This window comes from Heliangelus exortis, chromosome 25 (assembly GCF_036169615.1).
Source record: "Heliangelus exortis chromosome 25, bHelExo1.hap1, whole genome shotgun sequence".
Classification (NCBI taxonomy): domain Eukaryota; kingdom Metazoa; phylum Chordata; class Aves; order Apodiformes; family Trochilidae; genus Heliangelus; species Heliangelus exortis.
This window is the reverse complement of record NC_092446.1, coordinates 3,958,675-3,967,619: the sequence shown is the minus strand read 5'-3', so window position 1 is coordinate 3,967,619 and position 8,945 is coordinate 3,958,675. Positions and strand designations below refer to the sequence as shown.

Here is an 8,945-nt window from a genome sequence, read left to right as displayed (position 1 = left end):
TGGCACTGAGTGCCACATCCAGGCTCTTTGGAAATATCTCCAGGGATGGAGAATCCACCCCTTCCCTGGGCAGCCCATTCCAAGGTCTGATCACCCTCTCCAGAAAGAAATTCTTTCTAATGTCCAACCTAAACCTCCCCTGGCACAACTTGAGACCTCTTGTGCCCTCTTGTCTTGCTGAGAGTTGCCTGGGAAAAGAGCCCAACCCCCCCCTGGCTCCAACCTCCTTTCAGGGAGTTGGAGAGAGTGATGAGGTCTCCCCTGAGCCTCCTCTTCTCCAGCCTCAACACCCCCAGCTCCCTCAGTTGAAGCAATTTTCTCCAAAATGATGTTAAATGGGTTTGGGACTGACACTCGAGCTCCCTCAGTGACAAAGGAGCTGTTTGAAGGCTGGGTTTGCAGCCCAGCCTGGTTCAGCTCCTGTCACCACCCAACTGCTCAACCCCCCCTCTAGGATTAGCCCCCAGCATTGCTAAAACTGGTGCTATTTTTGGTTAGTGCTGGAAATAGTGAGATTTTTACCTCAAACCATGGAGCCTGACCCCTTACACTGAGCAGTAACAATTTGTCCCCTTGCAGAATGATCTTGGCTTGGCTTGCAGGGCAGCTGGGATGTTGTCCTGGTGTGTTCAGAGGTAAAACAGGAGGATCTCTGCTTCCTTCAGACATCCTGCAGCTTTGCAGCAAATTCAGCAAATCCCCCTCCACTTGCAGCTTTTGGGATGCTTCTCTTGGTTCTCTGGGATAAATTCCAGGGGTGGGGATGGTGCTGAGCATCCAGCACCACTTCATTACCTTTCAGCACACCTCTCAACCTCTGCCTCTCATTAAAATCTTCCAGGGCAACTTCTTAGGGGTAATTCTGCTAACAAGGTTCCTTTTTCCTGCTTTTCCTGGGCTCTCCAAGGACACCTCACTCTTGGTGCACTCAGGAGTCTGCCTGCAGCAAGGAAGAGGGGGGAAATTATTGGCTTTTGAAACACTCAGGTAGTGGATTCCTCTCTCACCTCAGGCTTGCAAGATGAGTGATGAAGGAAGAGGGAGAGCTGGGGGGGTTCTCTGTGCCATCCCCACCCTTCAGCATTCATTCACTTCCTCCAGGATTCTCAGAAATCCTCATGGAGCAGAATTGCATCCTGCCAGCTGGAATTTTAAACCTGTTTAAGACCTTAATGGGAGAAGGGAAGTGTGTTCAGCACTGAGGCACTGCTGCTTGGCCTGATGATCTTTTAAACCTTAAAATACTTTTTAAAAAAAACTGGATTTCTGTCACTGAAAACATTTGACAGCCCCACTTGGCTTAGTTTTGGGGCAGGAAGGTGTTGGCTGATGGTTTAATGGGTGCTGGGCAGTGGGTGCACTGGGTATTTGCTGATTCCAGCATGGGATTGGGGGAGAAAAAAAAAAAAAAAAGGGATCCCTGGGGTCCCAGCGTCTGCTGCTTGATTCCTCCAGGAATTTGTCAGGTCCTGTTCCCTTCTGGTGAGCTGAGGTGATGCCTCCACCTCCAGAGGCAGGAGGACACCCCTCCAGCAGGGTGCCAAGTGTCATTAATTCAGTGGAGCTGAAATTCTACGGGTGGAGCTCCAGGAAGCCTCTGGAACCAGATTTTGGGGTGGTGGAAGAGGGATTTTGGTGCATTATCACTTCACCTCGACTTGGGAATTGTGTGTGGGTGAAAACCTGCAGCACCTGTGTTTTCTGCCTCCCTCTAAGGTGGGGTTTGGGCTTCAAATTTGATTTTGCTCCTCCTGAGGCATTTCAAAGGTGTGTTTCAAAAGGAAGAACTATTTTTTTTTTTTTTCCAGCTAAAAGCAACACTTCTCATTTTCTGCTCTGTGAAGCTCTTTGCCACTCTTCAGGCAGGGCCAGGAGAGGCTGTGATGGACACTGGGAGATGACACTGACACCTTTTCCTGGGAAATTCCTAGAGAAGGGTGAAAGAAGGGTTGTAAGTTGGTTTTTGGTTTTTTTTTTTCCATTCTCCTGAAATCTGGCAGTCAGTGCTACTGAAGTTCTTCTGCTCACTTGACAAAGATGTCTTTTGGTTGCTTGACAAAGCTGGATTGTTTCATCCCAGACAATAGTTTCTTGGCAGTGGAGAAACTTGGTGTTCTTGCAAAGCCAGGAGAGGTTTTTGTCTCCTTTATCTTTGCACAGTGTCTGAATTCTTACAGTCCCTGGCTGAGCTCTTTTGTGCTCTCAGGTTTTGCCAGAGCTGCTCCAGCAGAGCTTGGCAAACCCCTGCTCAGAGCCACAGCCCAGCAGCAGCACTTTGGCATTTTGCCTCTCTGGCTTTGGCATTTGCCTCTCCAGATCTGTCATTTGGCTGAAGATGCCCTTGAATGAACAGCCCCTTTGCAAATTAAAACTGAGATTTTTAATTTTTTCCTTTTTTTTTTTTTTTTTTTTTTTTCCCTTTTCCTCAGCCTTTGAACTTCCATCAGCTTTTGGGGGATGGAGGCAGTGGCAGCTGAGGGGTTGTGCCACAAGCACTGCCCAGGCTAAAATACAACTTAATTCTGAACTCTCAGAACAAGGTGTGTGGCCTCTGGGTGGTTTTACAGCTGAAATATCTCCAGGTGCATCCAAGGGGCTGTTGGGATGAGGCTGTTCTGGAAGTGTGGGGCAGTTGCACCACCTGGAGCAAAAAGGTCATTCTGAAGGCCCTGAAGTGGCAGCTCACTGGGGTTTAATGCTGTTAAACAGAGCTAAATGTAGATTGGTATTACTGAGAAACTCCATTAGCCACCAACTGTAATTAAAACTGAATAGGAGGGGATAAAAATAGGGGTTTTACCAGAGGGGCACTGCACGATGTTTTTTTCCAGCTGCTGAGTGCATCAGCTGCAGAGATCTATCTGGCTTGTTAAAATCCTGCTGTTTCTTCCCCCCATCCCTTGCTCATGTTCAGAAGGATGCAAGAACTACTTGAGAGTGGTTGGTGGTTCCTGGCAGGAAAGTCCTGGGTAGTTTCCTGCCAGTAAAACCCCATGGGTGGCTCTGAGTTGTGCTGCATCCCCCTGGTGATGGCCCTGGGGGTCCCTGCTGCAGGGGAAGGGTTGGGGGCTGCAGTTCCCCTGGAGTTCTGAGCTCAGTTCTTCCTGTGCTCAGCCCTGGGGAGGCCACAGCTTGAGTCCTGTGTCCAGTTCTGGGCCCCTCAGCTCAGGAAGGAGATTGAGGTGCTGGAGCAGGTCCAGAGAAGAGCAAGGAGGCTGGGAAGGGATCCAGCACAAGTCCTGTGAGGAAGGGCTGAGGGAGCTGGGGGTGTTGAGGCTGGAGGAGGCTCAGGGGAGACCTCATCACTCTCTCCAACTCCCTGAAAGGAGGTTGGAGGGTTGGGATGATCCCAACGGGATGAGGTTCAACATTCCAAGTGTGCCCAGGTAGCCAAGAATCCCAATGGAATCCTGGATGAGGAAGAGCATGGCCAGCAGGCCCAGGGAAGGGATTCTGCCCCTGGGGAGGTCACAGCTTGAGTCCTGTGTCCAGTTCTGGGCCCCGAAATTCAGGAAGGAGATGGAGGCCCAAAGGAGGTGAAGGGATCCAGCAGAATTCCTGTGAGGAAGGGCTGAGGGAGCTGGGGGTGTTGAGGCTGGAGAAGAGGAGGCTCAGGGGAGACCTCATCACTCTCTCCAACTCCCTGAAAGGAGGTTGGAGCCAGGAGGGGGTTGGGCAGATATCTGTGGGACAAGAGGGCATGGACTAAAGAATTTTTTCCTAATATCCAACCCAAACCTCCCCTGGCAGAGCTGAAGCTCTGCCAGGGGAGGTTTGGGTTGGATATTAGGAAAGAATTCTTTGCAGAGAGGGTGCTCAGCCATTGGAATGGGCTGCCCAGGGAAGGGGTGGATTCTCCATCCCTGGAGATATTCAAAAAGAGCCTGGATGTGGTGGGATGCTGAGCACCTCACCTCTGTGTTCTCCTGCATTTTATTTTGGTTTTGTGGCCATTAGAATTAAAGCTTCATAATTCCTCTGTCCCACAGCAGCTCAGCATGTGGCTCTGCAGCTTCTCCTGCCAACCCCTCTGATAGCCTTGGGATTAAATGATGCAGGTGACCACCACAAGCCCCAAACAGCACTGGGGCCACAGCTGATGCCACCTTCCAAACCCTTCACCTGTAGCTCTCTGTAATTCTTTCCTTAGAAAGAATTTCTTTCTGGAGAGGGTGCTCAGCCATTGGAATGGGCTGCCCAGGGAAGGGGTGGATTCTCCATCCCTGGAGATATTTCCAAAGAGCCTGGATGTGGCACTCAGTGCCATGGGCTGGGAACCACGGGGGGAGTGGAGCAAGGGTTGGACTTGAGGAGCTCTGAGGTCCCTTCCAACCCAGCCCATTCTGTGATTCTATGATTCTATGACTTTGTGTGCACTGCCCAGATTCCTGTTGAGCAGCTGAATTCAGAGTCATCCTGAACGTGCCTTAAAGCAAACTCTGTAATAAACTGAAAATTTTAAAAGAGATGGGAATCTGCAGATGCTGCTTTTTCCCTCGTGCAGGCACCAAGCATTCAGTGGCTAAAAATGTGGGTAGGGAATGTCAGGAATCCTCAGTTCCCTTCCCAGATCTCGCACAGACTTTGAGCCTCAGCTTTTCCATGCAGAAAATGTGTTCCCCACTTTGGAACAAGCAGAGCAAAGCACTTGGAGCTGCACAGATCAAACATTGGTCTCTCTGAATTAGGATGACTTTAGAGTCTCCTGCTCATCCTCAAAACCACTATTTTATCCTAAATCCAGCTCTTTGTGCCCTTCAGACATCCGGCTGCAATGTTCACACCTTTCCAAAGCATCCATTGAAAGGGCACTTGGGTGATCCAGGAGTTTTGGGAAAGACAGGCTGGAATTTCCTGGAGCAGAAGCCCTCCCAGGTGAGGGACAAAACCTGGAGCTCTTTTTAGCCAGATTTGCCCTGAGAAATGGAGTTATTGCAGTGTTTTTTGGTGTGAAGAGCTCTTGTCTTGGAAAGATAATTTATGTCATTCCCTGACTGCTCTGCTCCTGGTTTTAAATGGTTTTGAGCTTTCCCTCCTGGCTCCTTTCTTCCTGCTTCCTAAGAGCATCATCTAGTGGCTACATCACAGGTGACCTTGTAGCTCTGCTCTCACCCTGCCTCAGTGTTAGAGACTGCAGCATATTTATATAAAAATATATATATATGTTTATATATATATCATGTTCTCAGCTTTTCTCAGTGTTAGACTGAATTTATTAGGGTTAGAGGGGCCTCTGGGCTCCAGTGGGGGAAGGTGTGTGTAGCTACTACGTGTAGTGTGTTCCTGGGTGTAGTGTCATGAGGTCTGTACATAGCTGAGAGAGGGGTAGCTGGGTGACAGAAACCTTAACTGGATTGAAGATGTATTTAGGAGATTTATCAAATCTCTTTTTTTGGTGCTAGTTGATAGGGTTTGGGGTTTTGGGGGTTTTTTTCTTTTTTTTTTTTTTTTTTTTTTTAGTGGGAAAGTGAGAATTTTGAAGCTCTACTTGAGAAACTGACTCCAGAACTGCTTCACATTGATCCTGGGAGGTCCAAGAGTGTTTGCTGAGCTTCCTGTCTGTCCTATTTTCTCTATATGAACTCAGAAGAGCTGGAATGATCCCTTGGCATTTTCTGCTCCTCTCTTTCCCTGAACTCTGGACCTGGGACTCCCTGGGAACAGGGACCCCATCAGAACCTGGGCCTGGGATAAATAACCCTGGCTATGGGATGGCAGTGGGAATGAGCACATCTCCCTTAGGCTTTTCCATTCCTTATCAAACCAAAATACTTCTGAGGTCAAAGCTGGGGGCTCTGGCTCTCACTTTGATACCCACCCAGGTACCCACCTCTTGCTCAGCAGCTCCAGTGTCAGCAGTCCCTATGGAATTATTTTTTTTTTTAAGCCTTGGAGAGAATTTTCTGAGTCATTCAAGTGTCCAGGCCTGGGCTGGGAGGGGACAGGGGCAGCAGCAGAGGGTGGAGAGGAACCTCCTGAGGTTTCCTGTTCCCAAGGTGGTGGCAGTGGGGTGTCCATGGGGTGTCCCAGCAGAGGCTCCTGTCCTGTCCAGCTCTCCCGTGGAATGGCAGTGAGTTTGGAGGAGGAAAACTGATGTAAAGGAGTAAATCTGTTAATTTATTAGCATGACAAGAAGCCTGAGGTTGTCAGGGATTTTCACTGCATCCTAACTAAGTTAAATACTCAATTCTCTCTGAATTCTAGAAGGTTTTGAACTCATAATTCCCATCATCTGTTCTGGTTTATTTGTCTGGCTGCAGATTTCTGTTCCTCACCCCAATGCTTTGTGTTTCTAATCTGGTAAAGTTAACACCTTGGTTGGTTGGGTTTGTTAATGACACATGAAGCTGAAATGGCTGCAAAAACCACTTTACAACTGCAAGGGCCCTTTGGAATTCAGCATTTCAGCTGATGCTTTTTTCTTCCTGACTTGGATTTTTTTCTCACTTGTGACACCTTTGTTCAGAGTCAAATCATTCAGCAGAAAACATCTTTTCATTGAGGCTCAGCTCTTGGAGCTGAGGTGCTCTTGGGCTCCTCTTGAATCTTGGCTGGCAGGTGGAGTTTGTACCTCCAGAATTTTGCCCTTCTCATCCCGAGTGTTTCCAGACAGATCCAAGGGTTTTCTGGCTGCTCCAGGTTCAGCTCTGGTACCATCCCAACCCTGTTCCTCCTCTGCCAGAGGTCTTGGTGTGTTTTGAGCCAGAGGTTGAGCTGGTGGGAAGCAGCTTTGGGGCTGGTTCTGTTCTCAAGGGGTTTTCTCTGCTTGAGTTGTGCACGAGGTGGTGGTGGTGGTGGGGAGGTCATCTCTGTCTTTAAAAGGTTAAAATAAATAATTTTTAAAAATAATAAATTAAAATTCGTGGTTGCAAGTTTGACAAGAGTTGTAGGCTGTAATCTAGTGCCAACCAATAAAACACACCAGGATTTCACACCCCCTCCAGCTTCCTGCGTGGTCTCTCTTCCTCTCTCTGCTCTTTCCCATGGAGGGGAACTTGGGATAGGGCAGGAGAAAACCCTGGAAAACTCCTGGAAGGGGCTGGGTGAAGAAAAATTGGAGGGATGTCACCCCCAGCCTGATGCTGAGATGTGCTGGGCTGAGCAGGGAGGGAGCCCTGGGTAAAGCCAGGGGGGGTTTAGTGGTTGTGGGGTCAGCAAGGGTGCTGGGGACAACAGAGCTACCAGGGACCACTGGGGACAACGGGACACTGGGACCAGGTGTTCCCAGGACAGCTGGTGGCCCTTTCTGGGATGGGGGATCCCCCCAGGATAGGGACCAGCCACCTCAGCCCCTCCCCACCCCCTTCAAGGGGCTCCAGTGTCCCCCACTCCATCCCAATCCTGGCCGAGGGCACCTGTCCTGTGTCCCCAGTGTCCCCGTGGCCATCAGGATGATCCCAGGGGATCCAGGCCCAGCTCCAGCTCTGTGGCCTCTCCCTGGGCGGGTTCATCCCTGGGGCTGCAGAGCTGGAGCTGCTTTTCCCCAACATTCCCACCCTGCCAGCACAGGAGGTTCCTGGTGGCACCGAGCCCTGTCCCACCTCGGTGGGGGATGTGTCCCCCCCAACCCCCCCATCTCCAGGCTCCTCTTTCCCCCCTCATCTCACTCCATCCTTATTTTTGTTTCAGCCATGGAATGGGGCTCCTGGCTCCCCCGTGTCCCCTGCCTGACCCACTTAGCAGGGACATCTGCTCCCTGCACGGGCAAAGAGGATTAGGGACAGGGATCAGGGCTGGGACACGGCCACCACCCCGGGTGGCACTGCTGGGGACACCACAGCCCCTGCTGGGGACACCACAGCCCCTGCTGGGGGTCCCGGGGGGATCAGCCACAGGGGGAGCCCCCAACCAAGGGGAGGAGGGACCCGTGGCAGCTCCCACCATGGTGACCCCCGTGTTCCTGCAGCACCCACCAGCTCCTGTGGGGCTGGGCTGTGACTCTGTCCCTCTGTCCCTTTGTCCCTTTGTCCCTTTGTCCTTCTGTCCCTCTGTCTCTGTCCCTCTGTCCCTTTGTCCATCCACCCAGCTGGGACTCACCTCCCCACCCTGGTATCCATCCATCCCTCTGTCCTGCTGCCATCTGCACATCCATCTGTCTGTCCAACCACCATCCCTCCCTCCCTCCATCCCTCCCTCCCTCTATCCCTTCATCCCTCCATCCCTCCCTCCATCCCTCCCTCCCTCCATCCCTCCCTCCATCCCTCCCTCCATCCCTCCCTCCATCCACACCTCTATCCTCCCCACCCCCCCAGCTGTGCCCCCTCCCCTCTCCCTCCCCCCTTCCATCCCAATGCTCCCCCATTTCCCTTCCCTCCTTTTCCCCGTTATTTCCCCTCTTCCCTCCCTTTCCCTACTTTTCATTTTCCCGTTTTTCCCTGGTTTTGTCCCCTTTTCCTTTCCCCTCCTTCACCCCCTCCTCCCAAACCCTCCCCAAGCCCCTCCCGAACTCCCCCTGAAACCCCTCGGAACCCCTCCCGAACCCCACCCGGAGTCCCGCAATGAGCTCCCCCCAACCCCTCCCTAGCCCTTCCCGAACTGCTTTTCGGAACCGGAACCCCTCCCGAACCCCTCCCAAACTCCCCCCGGAACCCCTCCTGAACCCCCCCAGAACCCCTCCTGAACCCCCCCAGAACCCCCTCCCTAACCCCTCCTGAACTCCCCCCGAACCGCCCCCGGAACCCCCCGAACCCCCTCCGAAGCCCCACCCCGAACCCCCCCGGAACCCCTCCCGAACCCCTCCCGAATTCCCCCCGAACCCCCCCGGAACGCCTCCCGAACCCCTCCCGAACTCCCCTGGAACTCCTACCGAACCCCTCCTTAACGCGTCCCTAACCCCCCCCTAACCCCCCCGAACCCCCCTCGAGCCCCCCCCGAACCCCCCATGAACCCCCCTCCCCCCCCCCCCCCCATCCCCCCCTCGGTCTCTGCTGCCCCCTACCGGCCGC

General features: G+C 52.3%; 1 long non-coding RNA gene across 3 annotated transcripts; it reads right to left on the bottom strand.

Moving 5' to 3' along the window:
• Positions 1-6,096: 6,096 nt before the first annotated feature.
• LOC139807472 (uncharacterized) lies at positions 6,097-8,132 on the bottom strand. 3 transcript variants are annotated; one of them, XR_011730561.1, is made up of 3 exons: positions 8,038-8,132; positions 6,923-7,039; positions 6,097-6,813 (listed from the first exon to the last, which is right to left on the bottom strand). It is a non-coding gene; the product is annotated as an uncharacterized lncRNA (long non-coding RNA). The 3 variants fall into 3 exon arrangements; XR_011730560.1 differs by having other exon boundaries at positions 6,097-7,039; XR_011730559.1 differs by lacking the exon at positions 6,923-7,039.
• Between the last annotated feature and the right edge of the window lie 813 nt (positions 8,133-8,945).